The sequence below is a fragment of the Monodon monoceros genome, unplaced genomic scaffold, assembly GCF_005190385.1.
Source record: "Monodon monoceros isolate NGI ecotype Baffin Bay Population unplaced genomic scaffold, NGI_Narwhal_1 Super_Scaffold_18, whole genome shotgun sequence".
NCBI classification, from domain to species: Eukaryota; Metazoa; Chordata; class Mammalia; order Artiodactyla; family Monodontidae; genus Monodon; species Monodon monoceros.
The window spans coordinates 35,592,846-35,615,337 of NW_021703774.1; positions in this window are offsets into that span (position 1 = coordinate 35,592,846).

Here is a 22,492-nt window from a genome sequence, read left to right on the forward strand (position 1 = left end):
TATTGCTCTAACACAGGGCAGCAGGAGTGAGGATGACAGTTCAAAGACGCCCTGGATTTTTCTGGCTCCGCTTCTCCCTAATCTTCTCTGATGCTGGAGGACTAGTCTCTAAATCAGGTTCTGTGTGAAGGCACTAGGTGGAGGCACTCCCAGATGTTTCCAGCCCCTCTTTTGAACAGGCAGGGCTATCCACCAAGGAGAGAAATTTGGTCATGTTGAGTTTGGTTTTCTCCCTCAGTCTTTGCTTTGGGAGATTTGGCCAACTCAGCAACGCTTGGGGAGAGTTTGTCTCAATTTCATTGAAAGAAAAAATTCAGATGACCTTCTGAGGTAAATATTTGCATTTTTGTTCCTGCAGAATTCTTACCATCTGGTTTCCCAAGACAGCTGTATATGACACCCTGGACTCATTTGTGCACTTGGGACGTATCCTAACAGGACAGAGACCTGGGTGGGTGGGGTTTCTTAAGTCTCTTCCTGGAAGTGAGTCAGGTACAAAGAGGAAAGGGAAGCCGGTGGAGAAACATGTCAACCAACAGAATAATTTGTTCCAGGTGAAGGTACTTGGGAAGATGACTAGAAGAAAATAGTTGCTCCTGAAAAGAGCAACTCAGAGAATCTGCTTGTAGGGGTTGGAAAGAGAGACACACTTAATAAATGATTATTTATTTTAAATAATTAAAAATTGAAAAATACCTAAGGCATCCCTGTCCTATGGAAGGAGTTTCTGGTTACCATTATTATTTAATATTTATGTTTATCTTGCTAAGGGTTTGATTAATCTTTGTAATCCTCACGATAACCCTCTGGGTTAGGGAATATTATTATTCCCACTGTGTGGACAAGGCAGTGAGGGTAGGGTTGTTATTATACCTGACCCCAGTGGATTCCCTGAGGAGATTGGGGGGTGGCGTGGTGGGTAGAAAAGGGGAGGAAGTTAAAGAACACTTTAACCAGGATTTGATGACGAGTGGACACTAATTTCTGTTTGGAACTGTAATGAGGGCCTCATCAGACAGGACTGGTCAGAAGTCAGAGTTGCTCATCTGCTGCACACCTGAATGAGGGTAGACGCAAAGGAGAGACCGTGAGATACAACTGGAGGTGAGTGAAAGAGCCTCATAAATGAGTTGAGGTACCTCAAAATTTTATCAAGTAAAGGCTGCTTGCCTCAAACTTACCTACTTGTGTAAAGGAAGTGCCCCTGTTTTCATCATGTTGCATCCTGCCAGATTGAGCCTGACAAAAGCTGAGCAAATAGGACAAGCTCAAAACTGCAACAGTGTGGCCTAAAATGGCAAAGTCCTCAGCCTTTTAGGAGTGAGGTTTATTTTCAGCACCATCTCCCTTTTTCGGAGGCCCTTGCATTCTGCTTCCAGCTGAGGTACACCTTATGGGGGAATGAGGTTGGGGCCCTGGGTGAGGGGAATGGGCGTGGTGGGGGCCAAGGGAGGAGAAAGAAGCTCTCTTCTAAGACCCCAGCGGAGTGCCCTCTCCTGCCCTCTCAGGTTGATGTTTTGCTACTTGAATTCCTGATTTCCTATCAACAGTGCTCCTCTCTCCCTCATGTACTGAAAACCTGGTTAAGTAAGCCCCAGGCACAGAGGAAGATACAACATCAGGATGGATGAAAAATATAGTCCCTGCCTCCAAAAGAGCTCCAACCCAAGAAGGAAAACAGGTGTGTACGTAGTTGCAGGCAGCACCATAACACTGTGATACTACGATTCCACAGGGGCTCAGAGGAGAGAGCAGCCGGCCATGCACAGAGGAGCTAGGACTCAGAGGAAGATGCTGTGGCTGGATCTTGAATGGCAAATGATAAAATTGACAAGAAGAGCACTTTCTGTAGAAGGAATGACACCTGCAGAAGTGATGAGGTTTAGGGGAGCAGGACATGTTTGAGAAGAGCAAGAAGTGAGATGCACCTGACTTTCAAAAATATTTTGCATATGTGAAAACCCAGTTTGTTATCTTGGACATAACAAGTTATTTGACACCCAGCAGGTACACCTAATGCTGTTGTTGTGGGGCAGACTTAGTGCCAGGATGCCAAAAACCCTGGAGGCCATAGGAAGATTGGCCCTTTTGGCTGCCCTCCCTTTTTTGTGGAGAAAAGTAACGGTCATTGAATATTTTTCCATGGGTGTCACGATTGCATTTGGGGAGTTTCATGATAACATTTGCTTATTTGGTTACTTGGGCAGCAAAGCCAAGAATAGTCTTTCAAGAGCAAGACTGGCACAGGAAGGCCAGTTGAAAGGCTGTGCCAACCCATCAAAAAGGGGTGATAAGAGCTGAGAGGCAGAGGGCATAGAGAGGAGTGGGCAGGTCTGAGAAAACTTTAGGAAACTGAGTTAACAGGACTTTGTGGCTGATTGGCTGGGGGGATGAAGGAGAGAAGTCAAGGACGACTCTCAGGTACTTCGGAAGTTGGGACTCCCGTGACCTGAGATATGGAGGACAAACTGTCCCATTCTTGGAGAGAGCATAGCCTGAGTAAGCAGGGGAGACACGAACCCTGTGTGCACTGTCTCTGCTGGCTGGAACGCAGTGTTTACACATGAGAGCTCTTTGACACTCTCCAAACCACAGGTTGCAGCAAGACCACCCACGGGAGAGTTGAGCAAGCAAGGAGGGGGGCTGGGTTAACAGGATGCAGGATCCCCAGGCAGCAGCTTGTTTATAGTCTAGACTTGCCCTGGGCTGGATCTAAGGTGCCGCTTCCATTTGACCTATGCCCCCGCTGTGCTCTGACATCATCTCCTAGTCGCCAGCGACCTTTCCCCCCCAGACCAGGTCGGGGCAAGGGGAGGGGGTAGGTTGTGGGGAACTCATCTACAGAGAGTAAGAGTGATTTTGTACATCAAACGATGACTTGACCAGGGCCACCTAGACTGCATTCCTAAGTGAATACTGAGAGGCCACTTGAGGATGGAGGTTAATTAACTGTGTTAATTGTTCTCCATCTGAGTAAGCATGACCGACTGTCGGGTTAGCATAGTTCCACAGGGTCCTGGTAAAGGAGTTCTTATCTCTGACACAGATGCACAGGGACATGGGCTCAACCTGACATACAAACGCACGTGAAGAGGCACATGCCCATGTAAACCAGGGAGGAGAAGGTCCACGGAAAGGAGGGCAGGTGTTTTATTCTTGGAGCCAATTAGGGAGAGAGGAATCGGAAATAGAGGAGGGAGTGGGAAGCCCTTGGAAATTTGTATGCCTGTTTCTGAATTAGAGCTTGGAGTTTGAAGGGAGCTTAGAGAAAATCTAGTTTAATTCCTTCATTTCACAGAGGTCACAGGTGATTAATCAAAGGAGTTAAAACACATACCCAGGCTTTTCTGACTCCAGTGCCTTTAGACTACAAGGACTCTTGCCTCTTACCCAGACTCAGGAAGTGGAGAGTTGAGCAACAATCAGAATCATTATCCAACCCAAATAACAGCCTTCTGATGCCTCAAAGAAAATTATTTTCCTTAATAGCTGACTCTCACTCTCCTGCTGTCTGAACCTAGTTTCTCTGCTGGGAATCAGATAGATGATATTCACAATCAGAGGACCAAGCAAAAAACATGGGAAAGGAGAATTTTTTCTCTCAGTCATTCATAATTTCTCCCCACCAGGAAGAATTTCCCTGTCAAATGTCAGGGCACCAACCAGGTCATCTACTCTCCACATCGTCCCACCTATTTGCCAGGCAACACCCCATTGGTGAGTGCTGTCTTCCTTATACCACCTTCATATCAGCATTTATCTGTTCAGGACTTCCTTTCCTCGGAAATAATTGTCACTGTGGAAAGAAAGCGATCACTAATATCTGCAAATGTGTTCATACTGAACAATGATATCTTAATGCAGTCACTTTCAAAAATTTTAAAATTAGTTTTTATTCAAAGATCAAAATATGCTCATGGTAAACAAACAAAAGGAACTCATACAGAATATAGTGAAATACTAAATGTACACCCCAAACTCCAAGTCCAAATTTTCAGGTTAAAAGTTATGAACTTTTCCTAAACTAGTTTGTGCATATGCAAATGTATAAATGTGTAGTTTAAACACGTTTAGAACTAGCCCATATGTACTCTCTCCTATTACTTGACTTTCTCTTTTATTGATGTATTCAGATATTTCCATATCAGAACACATAGTTCTATCTCATCCTTTTAACAGCTTCCTACATTTCATTGTGTGGAAGCAGTATAATTTAGGAGGATGGACATTTAGGCTGTTTCCAGGTTTTTTCCACTCTTAAAAATGATTTTTAATATTTTGAAGGTAAAGGTAAAGCACCTTGTCTGTAAATGCTCTTGCATGGAAGCTGTTAAACTTCTCATGGAAAAGATAAAAAAGTTCCTCTGATTAAAGCTGGTGGGACTGGTGGACTCAAGGGGTTGGTGAGCCTTGTCCCCTCTGGTGGGTCCTGGGAAATGTTCAAAGGAACCTCAAAGGGTCCTGGGAACTCAGTTTGAAAAATTTTGCTGTAATTATTTACTTTGGCAATGGTATTTATTTACATTTAAAAATATGTTTTCTAAAGAATGAATTGCTAATGGTGGAATTGGAGGCAATACATCAAGCTATTGCTGCAGATGACTTTGAGTGATGGAGCCTTTCCTTATGTTTTTCTTGAATCAAATTATCCACTAGACAGATTGCCCAGATAATTCTCCAATTCCCATTTCCAAACCACATTAGGGACACTCAGCTCACCAGTGAGGGACAAAATGGAACAAACCCCAAGCTGGGAATTAGGGCTGCAGGGTTCATAACTTTGCTTCTTCAAGCCTCTGTTTCAAGGTGTGTGAAATGGCCAGAAAATCCTTGCCCTTCTACCACTTATTATAGCAAATATAGATAGATTAAGTGTCTCCCTTAACCTTCTCTTAGGGGAGAAAGTTAATTTGGAGACAAAAAGATGATGAATTACACTTTGCATATATCAAGTTCTTAAGAGGAGTTTTAGGTGCAGTTCACAGATTCAGGAGCAAGCTCATAGTTGGAACAATAGAATCCAGAATCATGATGCACTCAATTCATAAATGAATAAATGGATGAAGAGAGCAAGAGGCAAACAGCATCAGATCAAAATACTTGCTATTTTCCTTGAGCTTAGAAAAACATTTTTTATTTGACTCATTTTCTTTTTTTTCCTGAAACCTTCCTACCCCATCTTGGGTGGCTTGATTCCCCTAATAGTCAAAAGGAGTGGGGGGGGGGGATTTGCCTTGTTTCCTGAGGCTCAGAATAGTGCTACAGTTGTGTTGACTGAATCCTTGGACCTGAATCTTCCTCCAATTAACTTTCTGGATGACTTGGTTCCTCTAGTCCTAAGGATTGCTTTGCTGTTGTCTGTCTCTCTACATTCAAGTTTCCTCAAGAGTGGTCCTCAAGCCATCACATCAGAATCTTCTAAAGAATTTGTACAACTGAATTACTTCACTGTACACTTGAAACTAACATTATAAATCAACTCTTGTCCAATATAAAATACAAATTAAAAAAAGAACTTGTTAGGAATATCCTGTCCCAGACTGCATGATTCAAAATCTCTGTAGATGATGACAGAGAATCTCCATTTTTAATTAGCACATTATATAATTCTTGTATGTAATTGTATGTAATTCCCATACAATTAGGGATGGAAATCCCAATCTCTTTCTCAAACCCAAGACTTTTAATCATTCCCTTGTTGACTTCCTATCTACCTGTCTGCTTATTTAGATCTCCATATGAAGCCCAATTCTTGCTGGCTGTTGCCATAGTTTCCAGGTAAAGAGTGCCGTCCGCTAGACTGGACTTCCTGCTGAGACCAGTAGCTGAATGTGCCCTTCCCGCCTCAGGCCAGATCCACCTCAGTTACCTGGTTTTTCCAGCTTCTGACCTTGTTCAGTTCTCCCATCTCCAATCCTGCTGATTCAGGACTTGAAAAAAAAACATAATACTACAGTCAATATGTGTTAAGTGATTATTGTGTGTCATTATCTCATTTAATCATTCCAACCTCACTAAGTAGATATTATTATTTTGCTGCATTTGGACATATCCTCAGAAGAATTAGCATGACTTCGAATTTGCTCCAAGATGTGACACGGTAATTTCTTTCTTGCCATATTCCCCTAAATGGTCACATCTGAATCCCATCCGTTCCTTCATATCCAGAAATTCACCTTAAAATTGATTTGTGGCTAGTTCAATAAAAATGCTTTTGAAGGGCTTTTTTTTTTGCAGATAGATAACCAGTGCTGGTCTGGGCGAGAGGCTGGCATCTGTGAAATCTGAAATGAATTACGGACAATGAGGAGCCCCATGTCAGGATGTGGAGGAAACCCAAGCAAGCAGATCAACAGGCAGGCAGTAGGCAATGGGGATGGATCCTGTGTTGTAGGGCTCTGAGCCCTGCCCCAGAACTCAGGAAGTCAGTCCTGTGGGTGGAGATAGGGGTCCCAAACAGTGCAGATTCTCTGTTTTAGAGGAACTTAGTCACAAGTTACCCTGGATAAGAGCTCATACCCAGGGGTATAGTTACCAGAACAGTAGTACATGGTTGGTTATGGAGCTTCAGAAATAAGTCTGAGTGATCAGACTTTAGGTTCAAGGATAGAGCCAAACTGGCACCCAGGGCAACTGAATGGGGAGCTGTGGCATCAGGGTCTGGAGCTCCTGAAATCTCTATGAAGATCGGCATCTGCAGGGTTGTAGGTTGGGGGTGGGGAGTTAAGGGGATAGTGATAGCAGCTGTGGGGTGAGCATGGATAAGACTTCAAAGACCAGGACCCAGGAAGCCTAAGTCAGAAGACTTGCAGTTGCAGCAAAGCAGGATCCTTTGTGTTTTGGAAAAATCCACAGCAATTTCCTGACTTGCTTGGATTTAAAACCAAAATCAATTTGTATTAGATTAGCTGTATGTGAATGTAGGCCAGGCTTTCAGGCTCCACCAGTTTTAGGTAAATTGAATTGGCATTTCAGTATCCTTTTCAGGTCTGAGGGTCACGAGGCTGACTCCAGGAAAAACAAAAAATACAAACAAAAAAACACACAGATCAGACAAGCAGGTAATTGAGTCAGAGGGCTGTGCCTTCAGAGGTACGGACCAGTAGCTCCTTCAGATGGAGTCCCCAGAGGCCCTCTTGTCTGGCCACCTGCTTCCAGAAAGGACAGACTCAGAGAGGTCCAGACAGCTGTGAATTTAAACTGTGTTTACAGTTTTCACACGAAGAAGGCTGCGCCTGGATGCTGATTCAGAAACTTCTTGATATAATAACTATTGTCAACACTTCCCGAGCACTTTCATCATGGCGTAGTGTGAGATGCTCTGTTACAGATACATCTTCACGTAAACATCATCGTGCATGATGTTACCACTGTTACAGGTGAGGAAATCAAGGTTAGAGAGGATGAGCTTATAACTCAAAGTTACCCAGCTGGTAAGAGGTGAAGCAGAATTTGAGAACAGTATATTTAAGGCCAACCATTTATCTACATTACGATGAAATTTGGAGATAGAATCCTGATCTCCTTTTGTATCCCTTGTAGAGACTCTTTCTTCCTAAATCTATCTTTTCTTTTCTCATCCCATCATTGCAGAAATCTGGGTGGTGTTCTATTTTTTTGGTTGGTTTTTTGGTCCAGAAAATAGTGTATTTTACTTGGTTTAAGATTATTTTAACTGTGAGAAGTAAATATTTTCTAAACAGAATCTCTCTCTTAAAAGATTGCTGCATCCCATCCCCAAACATAGGGAAAACCAACTGAGCTAATTGAAGGCCTTTGAGCAGAAATTTCTCTACAGTAATGAGCATGGGTACATAATCCAGTATCTCTCTACTTTCTTTTAGGCCATCCCAAATGCATGGGGATGCAGGAATGCAGCCTCCAGTGAGTCCAGAGCCCTCTCCTCCCCACACACAATTGCCTGTGAGCCCATCACCCATCCAAAGGGACATCTCTGCCTCTATCATCAATTATTATTTCTCAGGCACCCACTGGGTGCTCAGCACATCAGAGAAAAAAACAAATTGACTCTGCTGTCAACAATCACCCTGCAAACAGCCAAATAATTTTGATGTTCTTCAAACATATTATAATTAAAAAATTACATGCTGGGAGAAAAATTATAAGCATTTAATCAGAAGAAAGGGTCAAGCTGATGCAATTAGGGAGGGGAGATGTGCTGGCTTTTATCAACAGAGCCAATTTCATCACTTTCCTGGTGAAAGCAATTGGATTTGAGGCTAAGATGTTTCCATCAAGTTATTTTTGAATTGAGAAAATATAATTTCATTTTGTTTGCTTAGGATTGTCTTTAACCTCAGTGCTACTCTCTGAGGTCACTCTCCTTTTACAATCCATTGGCATGGCCACAGCTTGCTTCTTACTGGGGATCTCATGCCAATTGTGGCCTAATACATAAAAGCACTTAAAAAACAGTCAGCCCCAGTGGAAAAAAAAATTCACAAATGTAGGATAAGAGAAAGCTCTCAGATGGCAACCACTGAAGTATTTGCCAGAAAGGGAATCTGTTGGTAAGCTAAAGTGCTTTTAAGGGAGTTGAATCATTCAGTGAATCAGAAAATTGCCCAGGTCTTGGAGTCATGACTGAGAGACCATGGAAAACCAAAAAGAAAACAAAAGAAGTATGTGAATTTCCATACTACCCCCTTTAACAGATCTCTGGGCTGGCTGTACAGCGACTATTTGGATAGGTCACAGGTGTTTAGAGAGGTCTGCTGCTTTCGTTTCTCTGGCTCAAGTCAAATTCCTCTTCCATGAGTCACTGAGATGGAGAGAAACTTAGTTTGCTGCTCTCCTTGGTGGAAGAAGTCCAGCTCCTCCACCTGAAACAGGTAGTCTGGATGGGGAGGAAGAAGTCCTGGAATGGGAGTTGGGAGACTTGAGTTCTGCTCATCAAGAATTGTCTCCATTCCTAGAATTTGGTAATATGTTACATGTAAGAGTAATACTTTAGTAATGACAATTCCGATCCCTTTTGATTTTATAAGGCTTCAAGACATCAAGAACTCTCATCTATACTATCTTATTTGAGCCTTTTCGAAACTGTGCGAAGTGGTTAGGCACATGCTATTATATATACTTGTTCTAACTTAAAAGATAGGAAAGTGACAGGTATTACTTATCACAATGTAAGAGGTGGGAATAAAGAGGCTCAGGGTAGTAAATGATTTGCTCATAGTCACACCAGCAGATAGGAAGAGCTCAAACACAAATCAGAGCCAACTGCTCTTTTCAAAACCCTGATGTATTTTTAGAGGATAATACCTGCCCTAAATTACACTTGTGAGACTCAAATAAAATAATGCTTTTGAAAATGCTTTGAAGGATGAAAACTCACCATATAGTTTCCAGTTCCTACAGTCTCTGATGGGTGTGTGAGCATTCTATTTCCCATGTAGCTGAGTTCAGCAGGAACAAGTGGCATAAATTCCTAGCTCCAGGAGGCATCTTGTTCTCTTTTCTAAAGGCAAATACTAAGGACAAGCCCTTATCCAAGGTGAATGCAGAGAGAGAAAAATACAACAAAACTGACAAATAGATATTGGACAAAGACATTAAACATGGCAAGAAAGCAAATTGCTGCTGCCCTCCTCTTAAAGGAGAGGAAATGCTGGACAGCCACCAAAGAGGAGAGGTTGAAAGGATGAAGATAGTTACCAGAGATGGGGATGGAATCTCAGACAATACTCCAGATCTGCATGACTGGTATTAAACACGACAGTTAGAGAGATGGTGAGCTGAAACTGTTGACAGCTGAAGGCAACCTCTCTGAGGAATATGTTTGACAGCACAGAGAGACCTGGCCCAAGGCTAAGCATCAGAGGAACACACCAGTAGTCTGTGTGCCTGGTGCTTGCATATGTGTGTGTCTATGTGTGTATGTGTGAGTTACTCCTCTACACATTCATTTATCCATCCAGCTATTCCTGTCTCTTCATTCTTTCATCATTGTCTTCCACCCTGGGCACTGGTCCTTGGGATACAAAGGCGAAAAACAGAGGTCCCTGTCCTCCAGAAGCTCATAGTGTAGTGACGGAGAAAGAGAAGTAAACAAGTGAACACTTGACATTCAGGGACTATAAGATAGAGAAGGGCAGGGTGCAATGGAGGCTCAGGTGAAGGCCACCAAAGCCAGGCTTGGATGGGAGTAGGGAAAGGGAGAGAAAAGTGATGGAGACAGAAAAACTCCCATGAGGAGCACAGATTACTCACCAGTTACTTGCAGCATCTAGGAGCTTGCTTTCTGAATCACTCTGAAGCTGGCATCCAAGAGTACAAATGGGGAGGTTTCTCCAACTCAGACTATGGTTATGGCCACTTGCTTCTTGAGTAAAAACTTCTCCATCCTCCTTGCCCCTACCACACAGAAGTCTGCTTCACCAACAAATCAGAACAATCAGAATTATTTTATTATTAATGATAATTTCAACAATCAAAAGATTATTACATTTTTCTCCAGGCGCTCTGTTTTACCACTGCCCATTAGCTCAGTCTTCTTTAAGGCATTTGGGGCATGTGATCCACCCACTCTGAGCCAGCCTCCTCATCACATCATCAACATTGTATCATCCCACTTAAGATACCTCTTCTGGTTTGAGGGAGAGAAAAGACATTTTCTGTTTGGGCTATGGGCCACCATCTTTGACTTTTGGTAAAGCCATTCTAAATTTGCAGGCACATTTCCTACCAAAATAGCTAAGAGTAGCTGGTTTTAGCTCTAGGACCTCTGGGCTTCCTCTGTTTCTGCTCTCTAGTATCTATTCTTTGCATCTCTTATCAATGGTGTTTCCTTTCCTACCTCTGTCTCCTATCTCTGATCCGGGGTATCCTGATGGGCTCTGCCTCTACACTTGGGATTTTCTATCTTAGATCCTTTAGTTTTCCAGTTATCCCATTAGATATTCATTCTGAACTTGATTTTTTTTCCTCTATACCCTCAATTCAATCAGTGAAAAAATTTAAATCTTCCCAATTCCGTCTTTATCTATAATAGCTATTTGAAGGCCCCCTTTTCTCTTTGGCTTAGTAGTTTAATACACTACCTCTCTACATACTACTCATATACATTGTATATTGACCTCCATCACACATTAAAAAAACTGAAGCCCAATATTTGTAGCTTAAGAAGATATCATCTTGTTAGAATGGGATGATGATCCATTTGCCTAAAAGCAATTAGCTGAAACCATTTCTCTTGTTAATCAATTTGTCTAGTTTGCCTAAAATTCAACTCATTTAAAAGCCTCTTCATAGCTCTTTAGGGATTTCATTTTATAAAAATATTTCTGCCACATATAGTAGTTTTTGAGGTAATTTTAACCAATTTTCCCCTCAAAAGTATTTCCAATTTAATTTCATATTTTTGGTAAGTATGCATCATATTTGCATAATTTTATGAATGGTAAAATTATTTTGAATCCACGAGTAGCTTTTTATACTGATTTTATTTTTGGATATCAGAAAAATTTTTAGCCAGATTTTCTAAAGACCTTATTTTTCAAAATTTCTTCTCACAATAAATATTTACCAAATTTGTATAAAATTTAATTTACATAACTTTTTGTTACTGATAAGCAGCTGGTAAAGAACCCACCCCTCTCCATCTTGCTATCATTTGGGGGAAGAGTATAATTTTCTCCAGGTGCTCATTCTCAGCCAAGTTCATGTTCCCAGGTGTCCACTTTGCCACGTGTTGTGTGGAGGCATGGAGTGACTTAAAAAAGAGAAACAGATAGAGGTTCATGTGTGCTGACCCATTTGTGGGATTTTGGTCAGATGGACCTAGACTAAAAACATAAATCGTTGAGGGCCTTGCAAAGCCTTGAGACAATTGAGTTGAGATAAAAAAGAAAAGAAATTCTTTTCTAAGAAGGATATTTTTGGATGGATTTCTAAAGCAGGTATACAATTCTCAGGGCTAAATTATCCTCCAAGTACATTTTAATGGGGTCATTTTGTCCTACTTGTTACAAATCAGAGGAAACTTAACATTTGTTTTATTTAAAGCTCTCTTTCATTGTGTTGCTCCTTCAACTGAGTCTCAATTTCCCCTAAAGCATTTTCCAAATTTAGCAGATCCCCCATGGCTGTGCACAGATGAGTCAACTTTCCACAGGCTCCTGTTTCTGTGTACAGGAAATCAAATATGGTGACTCACAGGAGCTTTCAGTGGTGAGTATATAAGTTGGCCATGGAAATTGATCTTCTTGCATTAGAACAGTGTTGAATCAATATGCTTGAAGATACTGCTAAAGAAATTGGCATCATGAGTCACAGAGAGATAAAGAGATAAAAAAATAAGTACAAGAGATAGAAGAAGGAATAACTGGGACAATTCAAAATCTGTGCAACAAAATTTCTTGAAGAAAAGAATGGTGGAGATGTAATAATCAGGGAGAAATTTCCAGACCTGATAAATGTGGCCATCTGTAGATTGAGGAACCAAAGTGAATACATTAAACATCCTATCATCCACTACATTGTAGGGGAATTTCAGAACATAAAGAAAAACCTCTTAAAACCAACTAGAAAGAAAGTTAGATCACCTACAAATGATCGTGGTATTGATAGCAATAACCAATCAATAACAAAAGGTACCTGAAGACAATGTAAGGCTGTCTTCAAAATGCTGATTACCTGGGGGGAAGGGGATGGATGGACTGGGAGTTTGGGATTAGCAAATGCAAACTATTATATATAGAATGAATAAACTACAAAGTCCTACTGTTTAGCACATGTATATTGTATATAGTCAATATCCTGTAATAAACCATAATGGAAAAGAATATGAAAAAAATACATACACAACAATCACTTTACTATACACCAGAAACTAACACAACACTGTAAATCAACTATACTTCAATAAAAAATAAGTTAAAAAATGCTGATTATCTTATCTGATATAGAAAATCATCCACATGTATAATAAAAACTCTAGCAAACTAGGGATAAAAGGGAACTTCTTAACGATAAAACTATAGTGAGCAAACATATTTAGTGGAGAAATTTTAGACAACACATTTCCTTTAAGATGTGAAGTTCTTAGATGACTGGTGTTACTAATGGTCTTGGCTGAAGCTACATGGAAAGAAAAGAAATAGGGCTTACTGAATTAGAAAGCAAGGGGTAAATTGTCATTATTCACAGACAAGTTGATTGTGTATGTAGAAAATGCACAAAAGTACCAGACAAAATTTTGTAATTAAGGTAACTATCATACAAGATCACTAGATAAAAGATCAGCTCATAAAAATATGTTTAGAAAATATTAAAACTAAAATACCATTCATAAGAGAGACAAAAGCAGTAAGTATCAAGGAATTAATAATGAGTTTACAAGCTCTTGATGTATATAGAAAATAGAACTGTATTAAAGGACATAGGGGGACTTACCTGGTGGTCCAGTGGTAAAGAATCTGCCTTACAATGCAGGGGATGCAGGTTCCATCCCTGGTCAGGGAACTAAGATCCCACATGTCACGGGGCAACTAAGCCCGAGCGCCATAACTACTGAGCTTGCACGCCTCAGCTAGAGAACCCGTCTGCTGCAAACTACAGAGCCCACGCACTCTGGACCCCATGCACCACAACTACAGAGCCCACACACCCTGGAGCCTGCACTCCATAACTAGAGAAGAGAAAACCCACACTCCACTACTAGAGAGGAACCCGCGTGCACCAACGAAAGATCCCGCATGTCTCAATGAAGATCACATGTGCCGCAACTAAGACTCAACACAGCCAAAAATAAATAAAATAAATAATAAATTTAAAAAATAATAAAATGAAAGATCATAGTATTAAAAATAAATAAATAAAGGACATAGGGAAAGATCTGAAAATGCAGAAGTCTTTCATACTCTTGAATGTGGCATGATGAAAAAATTATAAGGATACTGATTCTAACAATTTACAAATTCATTTAAATTCCAATGAAAATTCCAGCTGCATTTTAAAAGGAATTAGATATAATTTATTTGAAATTTATGTGAATTAAGTTTCACAAATAGCTAAGCCAACTTTCAAAAACAACAAAGAAAAGAGATTTATCTTACAAGATATCTTGCAAGTATCTTACAAAACCACATAGTAAAGTTGGTATGACATTACTGCAAGAAAAAACAAATAGAACAACTGAACAGAACAGATCCTTAGAGACCCAAGTACACAGGGAAATTTGACAGACAATCATGGAGACCATGAGGGTAAAGTTGTTGGCAAACCTGGCTTACATTAAAGAAAATAAAACTGATCGCTATTTAAAAACATATATAGTGAAATCTTCCAGATCAATTAAAGATTTACAAGTGACGGGTAAAACAATTAATTTAGTTACAATTATCTTTCCAACCTAGGAGATGTTCAAACCTATTAAAATGTTAATGGTAAAACTTATGAAGCCAAAAATTGATGGATTTGATTACACATACCTTAAGAATTTCTGTTTAAGGAAGGATACCATGTGTAAAGTTAATAGACGATTGACTATGAAAAAAATGTCAAGGAACTAAAATATTTAAATAAATATTTAAATAAAATATTTAAAATACATAAGAAATGCCTACAAATCTACCAGAAAAGTAATAAAACTCAAGAGACATTGTATAAAAGAGGTAAGAGATATTTACAGAAGACATAATCATTACTAATCAGGTAAATGAGAATTAATACAATGATATATCACTTTACATACATCAGATAGGCAAATATCAAAAAGCTGGATAATTCTAAGTGTTTGCAGCAGTGTGAGAAGGAAAAGACCAAAGACACACATAACCACATGGGTAGACCTTAGAAAAAAGGTCTTGGGGGAAATGTGGTTACAGAATGAAGTATAGCACAGTAACACTTATGTAAGTTAAACATACATGCACAATAATTACCTTTTATAGGGACACATTAGAAAACTACACATTAAACAAATAACAGTGGGAGTGGGGAATGAGGAATAGGGATTATGCATATATGTATTATGATACATATATGCATCATACATATATACATAAAAGAGTACAGAAGTGTTGAATGGACTAATGGTGATACTGTGCTATAAAATAAGATGTACTGTCAATTCGGCTTTTTGCATTGGGTGTATTTTTCTTTCTTTCTAATAAGGGTAGTAACTATATGAAGGGGAAAAGATTGCATAACTAATAAAAAAAAAGGGATTGAATACAGTAGGGATAGAATAAATAAAAATGACTAAAGAACACTTTATAAAAGACAGGAAAGGAATGTAAAAGAACAAATTAAAAAGTACAGTAATTTGAAAGCCCAAGATGATAATAGATATGTACCAAATCAGTAAGGATAACAAACAAAAATGAATTAAATCCTCCTGTTAAAGACAGATTTTCAGAAATAAAAATAAATCCAAGTATATGTTATTTATGAGTCATACCCAAGGTTCACGAGACAGAAAAATTGAAAGTAAAGGGGAACAAAGGAGAAATATTAGGCAAAAAAGCTTACCAAAGGAAAACTGGCATAACAATTTTTTGAACAGTTTTATTGATATGTGATTGGCATACAATAAAGTGCATGTATGTATAATTTAATACATTCTGACATTTGTACATACCTGTTAAACCATCACCATAATAAAGAAAGTAAACCCACAAAAGTTTACTTGTGTCCCCCTCTAATGTCTCCCTTCAGCCCCTCCATACCCTGGCAACCATTGATCTACTTTTTGTCACTATAGCTTAGTTTTTATTTTTCTAGAAGTTTCTATAAAATGTAAGTAAATAATATGTGCTTTCTTTTTTCTTTCTGGCTTTATTCGCTAAGCATAATTATTTTTGAGACTCATCCACTATTTTTGGAATGAACAGTTCATTTTTATTGCTGAATAGTATTCCAGTATAAGACATAGTACAATTTGTCATTCACCTGTGGATGGGTATTTGGTTGTTTCCAGTTTTTGGCTCCTACAAAAAAAGCTGCAAGAATATTTATATACAAGTTTTTGTATGGTCATATACTTTCAATTCTTTTGAGTAAATGCCTAGGAATAGAATGGCTGGAACATAGGTAGGTGAATGTATAACATTTTACAAATCTGAAAAACAGTTTTCTAAACTTCTTGCACCATTACATTTCCAAAAGCAGTGCATAAAATTTCTAGTTCCTCCATATCCTTGCCAATACTTGGTATGGCCAATTATTTCATTTTAGTCATTCTAATATACGGGTAGTATCCTACTGTGGTTTAAACTTGCATTTCCTTAAGGACTAATGTTGTTGAGCATCTTTTCACGTGCTTATTTGCCAGTTATAGATTTTCTTAGGTAAAGTGTCTGTTCAAATCTTTTGTTATATCTATAAAGTTCAGTTGTTTTATTTTTATTGAGTTTTGAGAGTTCATATATATTTTGGATACAAGCCTTTTGCGTTTTGCAAATATTCTCTCCCACTCTGTAGCTTTTCTTTATATTCTCTTTTGCAGAGAAGATTTTTAAACATTTGATGAAGAACAATTTATCAATTTTATTTTCTTTTATGAATCATGCTTTTGGTATTGTATTTAATACATGTTTGCCTAATTCATTTTTCCCTATGTTTTCTTCTGGAAGTTTTACGGTTTTAAATTTTACATTTAGGCCTAATTTTTGTACCTAGTGCAAGACATAGGTCATAATTTTTTGGGTATTTTTGCATGTGGATATCCAATTGTTCCAACATTATTCCTCAAAAAGACTATTCCCTGAACACTGAATTGCTTTTGTACCTTTATCAAAAATCTTATGGACAAAAGAGCCATAAGCCAAGGAATGCAGGGAGCCTCTAGTAGCTGGAAAAGATAAGGAAATGAATTCTCCCCTGGATCCTCCAGAAGGAGCACAGTACTTGTCTACTTTTATTTCAGCCCTATAAGACTTAATTCAGACTTCTGACTTCCAGAGCTGTAAGGTAAGATCGTATTGTTCTATGCCACAGTTTGTGGTAATTTGTTATAGCACCAAGAGGAAACAAATACAGATAGTATTAGTCCTCTAACTTTGTTCTTCCTTTTCAAAGTGTTTTGGCTGTTTTAAGTCCTTTACATTTCCATATAAATTTTTAAAATATCTTGTCAGTTTCTTCAAAACCCCTGCTGGAATTTTGAAATTCTGAGATTGTATTGAATCTATAGATCAGTTTGGACAGAATTCACATCTAAACAATACTGAGTCTTCCAACCCATGACCAAGATATGTCTCTCCGTTTATTTAGGTCTCTTTCAATTTATCTCAGCCATGCTTTGTAGTTTTCAGTGTTCAAGTCTTTCACATCTTTTGTCAGATTTATCACTAAGAATTCTATATTTTTTTCTGTGTCTATTGTGATGATCATATGATTTTTTTTTTTTAGTGTCTTAATATGGTGAATTACACTGATTGATTCTCAAGTGTTAGACCAATTTTACATTTCCAGAATAAATTACAAGTGATCATGATTTATCTATCTATTCATCCATCCAGATGGATTCAATTGAAAATTTGTTTAGAATTATTGCATCTATATTCATGAGGGATATTGGTCTGTAATTTCATTTCCTTGTGATATCTTTATCTCAGTTTGAGTTGAAATAAGGTTGCCCTCATAGAATGTGTTGTAAAGCATTCTAACTTCTGCAATTTTCTGCAAGACTTTTTCTAGAATTCATATTATTTCTTCCTTAAATATTTAATAGAATTTACCAGTGAAGTAATCTGGCCCTGAAGTATTCTTTCTTTCTCTCTCAGTTCCCTTCTTTCTCCTCTTCTCTTCTCTTCTCTTCTCTTCTCTTCTGTCTCCTCTCTTCTCTTTCTCCCCCCGTTCTCTCTCTTGCCTTTCCTCCCTCCTTTCCTTATTCATGCCTTCCTTCCTATTGAAAAGTTTTAATAACATTTTCAATTTCTCTCACAGATACAGAGCTATACAAAATATATTTCTTCCTGGTAAGCTTTAGCAGTTTGTATCTTTCAAGGAATTTGTACATTTACTCCAGGTTGTTGAATTTTTTGGCATTGAAGTGTTCACAATATTCTCTGATAATTCTTTTAATAACTGTGGAAACTGTACTGGTGTCACCTCTCTCATTTTTTTTTTTTTTTTTTTTTTTTTTGCGGTACGCGGGCCTCTCACTGTTGTGGCCTCTCCCGTTGTGGAGCACAGCCTCCAGATGCGCAGGCTCAGTGGCCATGGCTCACGGGCCTAGCCGCTCTGCGGCATGTGGGATCTTCCCAGACCGGGGCACGAACCCATGTCCCCTGCATCGGCAGGCGGACTCTCAACCACTGCGCCACCAGGGAAGCCCATCCTCTCTCATTTTTGACACTGGCAATCTACTTCTTATTTCTTTTTCTTTATCAGCCTGGCTAGAACTTTTATCATTTTTATTGATCTCAAAGTACCAGACTTTGGTTTCATTGATTTTTTTCCTGCTGTATTTCCAATTTTTACTTCATCTGTTTCTGCTCTGATCTTTATTATTTTCTTTCTTCAGCTTACTTTGGACTTAATTTTTTATTCACTTTCTAGTTTTTTTAAATTGGAAGCTGAAGCCATTTATTTGAGATCATTTTTAAAAATTTTCTAACATAGGTATTTAGTATTATAAATTTTCCTCTAAGTATTTTTTATTGGCATGACATTTTGATATATTCTGTTTTCATTTTCATTTAGTTCGAAATATTTTTCTCTTTTGATTTCTTTATGAACTATATATAATTCAAACATGTGTTATTTGCATTCCAAATATTTGAGAATTATCCAGAAAGCTTTACGTTACTGATTTCTAATTTAATCCCATTTTAGTTGGAAAACATGCTTTGAATGACTTGACTCCTTTTAGTTTTATTGACATATGTTTTATGGCCCAGATCAGGATTTATCTTGGTAAATGTTCTGGTACATTTGAAGAAAATATGAATTCTTCATTTGTTGGGTGGAATATTCCATAATTTGCAATTAGGTCACATTTGTTGATAATGATGTTGAAATCTCCTATATCCTTACTAATTTATGGTCTAGTATGCCCTTAAATATTGATAGAATTATTGACATCTCTTATATTATTTGTGAATTTATCTATTTCTCTTTATAGTTCTTTTTTTTTTCCCTTCATGTAGTTTGAAGCTCTGTTAAGAGAAACATTGTATTCTCTTGGTGAATTGTGAATCACTGTGAAATGAACTTCTTTATCCTTGTTAGTATTCTTTATTCTGAAATCTACTTTGTCTTATATTAATAGATTAATATAATACTAGTGTTAGCATATGGTACATCCTTTTCCATGTTTATACACTGCCCAGATTATGTCTTCATTTTAAAAGTACATTTCTTAGAAAATATGAACAGACCGATCACAAGCACTGAAATTGAAACTGTGATTAAAAATCTTTCAACAAACAAAAGCCCAGGACCAGATGGCTTCACAGGCAAATTCTATCAAACACTTAGAGAAGAGCTAACACCTATCCTTCTCAAACTCTTCCAAAATACAGCAGAGGGAGGAACACGCCCAAACTCATTCTATGAGGCCACCATCACCCTGATACCAAAACCAGACAAAGATGTCACAAAGAAAGAAAACTACAGGCCAATATCACTGATGAACATAGGTGTAAAAATCCTCAACAAAATACTAGCAAACAGAATCCAACAGCACATTAAAAGGACCATACACCATGATCAAGTGGGGTTTATTCCAGGAATGCAAGGATTCTTCAATATATGCAAATCAATCAACATGATACACCATATTAACAAATTGAAGGAGAGAAACCATAAGATCATCTCAATAGATGCAGAGAAAGCTTCTGGCAAAATTCAACACCCATTTATGATAAAAACCCTGCAGAAAGTAGGCACAGAGGGAACTTTCCTCAACATAATAAAGGCCATATATGACAAACCCACAGCAAACATCGTCCTCAATGGTGAAAAACTGAAACCATTTCCATTAAGATCAGGAACAAGACAAGTTTGCCCACTCTCACCACTCTTATTCAACATAGCTTTGGAAGTTCTAGCCACAGCAATCAGAGAAGAAAAAGAAATAAAAGGAATCCAAACTGGAAAAGAAGAAGTAAAGCTGTTACTGTTTGCAGATGACATGACACTATACATAGAGAATCCTAAAGATGCTACCAGAAAACTACTAGAGCTAATCAATGAATTAGGTAAAGTAGCAGAATACAAAGTTAATGCACAGAAATCTCTGGCATTCTTATACACTAATGATGAAAAATCTGAAAGAGAAATTAAGAAAACACTCCCATTTACCATTGCAACAAAAAGAAAATAATATTTAGGAATAAACCTACCTAAGGAAACAAAAGACCTGTATGCAGAAAATTATAAGACACTGATGAAAGAAATTAAAGATGATACAAATAGATGAAGAGATATACCATGTTCTTGGGTTGGAAGAAGAATCAACATTGTGAAAATGACTATATTATCCAAAGCAATCTACAGATTCAATGCAATCTCTATCACGGACATTTTTCACAGAACTAGAACAAAAAATTTCACAATTTGTATGGAAACACAAAAGACCCCGAATAGCCAAAGCAATCTTGAGAACAAAAAATGGAGCTGGAGGAATCAGACTCCCTGACTTCAGACTATACTACAAAGCTACAGTAATCAAGACAGTATGGTACTGACACAAAAACAGAAATATAGATCAATGGAACAGGATAGAAAGCACAGAGATAAACCCACACACATATGGTCACCTTATCTTTGATAAAGGAGGCAAGAATATACAGTGGAGAAAAGACAGCCTTTTCAATAAGTGGTGCTGGGAAAACTGGACAGGTACATGTAAAAGTATGAAATTAGAACACTCCCTAACACCATACACAAAAATAAACTCAAAATGGATTAAAGATCTAAATGTAAGGCCAGACACTATAAAACTCTTAGAGGAAAACATAGGCAGAACACTCTATGACATAAATCACAGCAAGATCCTTTTTGACCCACCTCCTAGAGAACTGGAAATAAAAACAAAAATAAACAAATGGAACCTAATGAAACTTAAAAGCTTTTGCACAGTGAAGGAATCCATAAACAAGACCAAAAGACAACCCTCAGAATGGGAGAACATATTTGCAAATGAAACAACTGACAAAGGATTAATCTCCAAAATTTACAAGCAGCTCATGCAGCTCAATAAGAAAAAAACAAACAACCCAATCCAAAAATGGGAAGAAGACCTAAATAGACATTTCTCCAAAGAAGATACACAGATTGTCAACACACACATGAATGGATGCTCAACATCACTAATCATTAGAGAAATGCAAATCAAAACTACAATGAGATATCATTTAACACCGGTCAGAATGGCCATCATCAAAAAATCTAGAAACAATAAATGCTGGAGAAGGTGTGGAGAAAAGGGAACAGTCTTGCACTGTTGGTGGGAATGTAAATTGATACAGCCACTATGGAGAACAGTATGGAGGTTCCTTAAAAAACTACAAATAGAACTACCATACAACCCAGCAATCCCACTACTGGGCATATACCCTGAGAAAACCATAATTCAAAAAGAGTCATGTACCACAATGTTCATTGTAGCTCTATTTACAATAACCAGGACATGGAAGCAGCCTAAGTGTCCATCAACAGATGAATGGATAAAGAAGATGTGGCACATATATACAATGGAATATTACTCAGCCATAAAAAGAAATGAAATTGAGTTATTTGTAGTGAGGTGGATGGACCTAGAGTCTGTCATACAGAGTGAAGTAAGTCAGAAAGAGAGAGACAAATACCGTATGCTAACACATATATATGGAATTTAAGAAAAAAAAATGTCATGAAGAACCTAGGGGTAAGACGGGAATAAAGACACAGACCTACTAGAGCATGGACTTGAGGATATGGGGAGGGGGAAGGGTAGGCTGTGACAAAGCGAGAGAGAGGCATGTACATATATACCCTACCAAGCGTAAAGTGGATAGCTAGTGGGAAGCAGCTGCATAGCACAGGGAGATTAGCTAGGTGGTTTGTGACCACCTAGAGGTGTGGGATAGGGAGGGTGGGAGGGAGGGAGACACAGAAGGGAAGAGATATGGGAACATGTGTATATGTATAACTGATTCACTTTGTTATAAAGCAGAAACTAACACACCTTTGTAAAGCAATTATACTCCAATAACGATGTGAAAATAAAAATTTTAAAGGTACATTTCTATAGTAAATTTACAGTCGTTCTTATTTTTTTATCCAAACTGACAATCTCTGCCTTCAAATTGTTGTGTTTACAGCATTTACATTTAATGTAATTATTGATATAATTAGATATAAACCTATTATATTATTTTTAAACATTGCTCCAATGATTCTTTGTTTTTTTATTCTTTCCTTTATGCCTTCTTTTGGATTCATTTAGTTTTTTTTTTTTTTTTTTTGCAGTACGCAGGCCTCTCACTGTTGTGGCTGCTCCCGTTGCAGAGCACAGCCTCTGTACATGCAGGCTCAG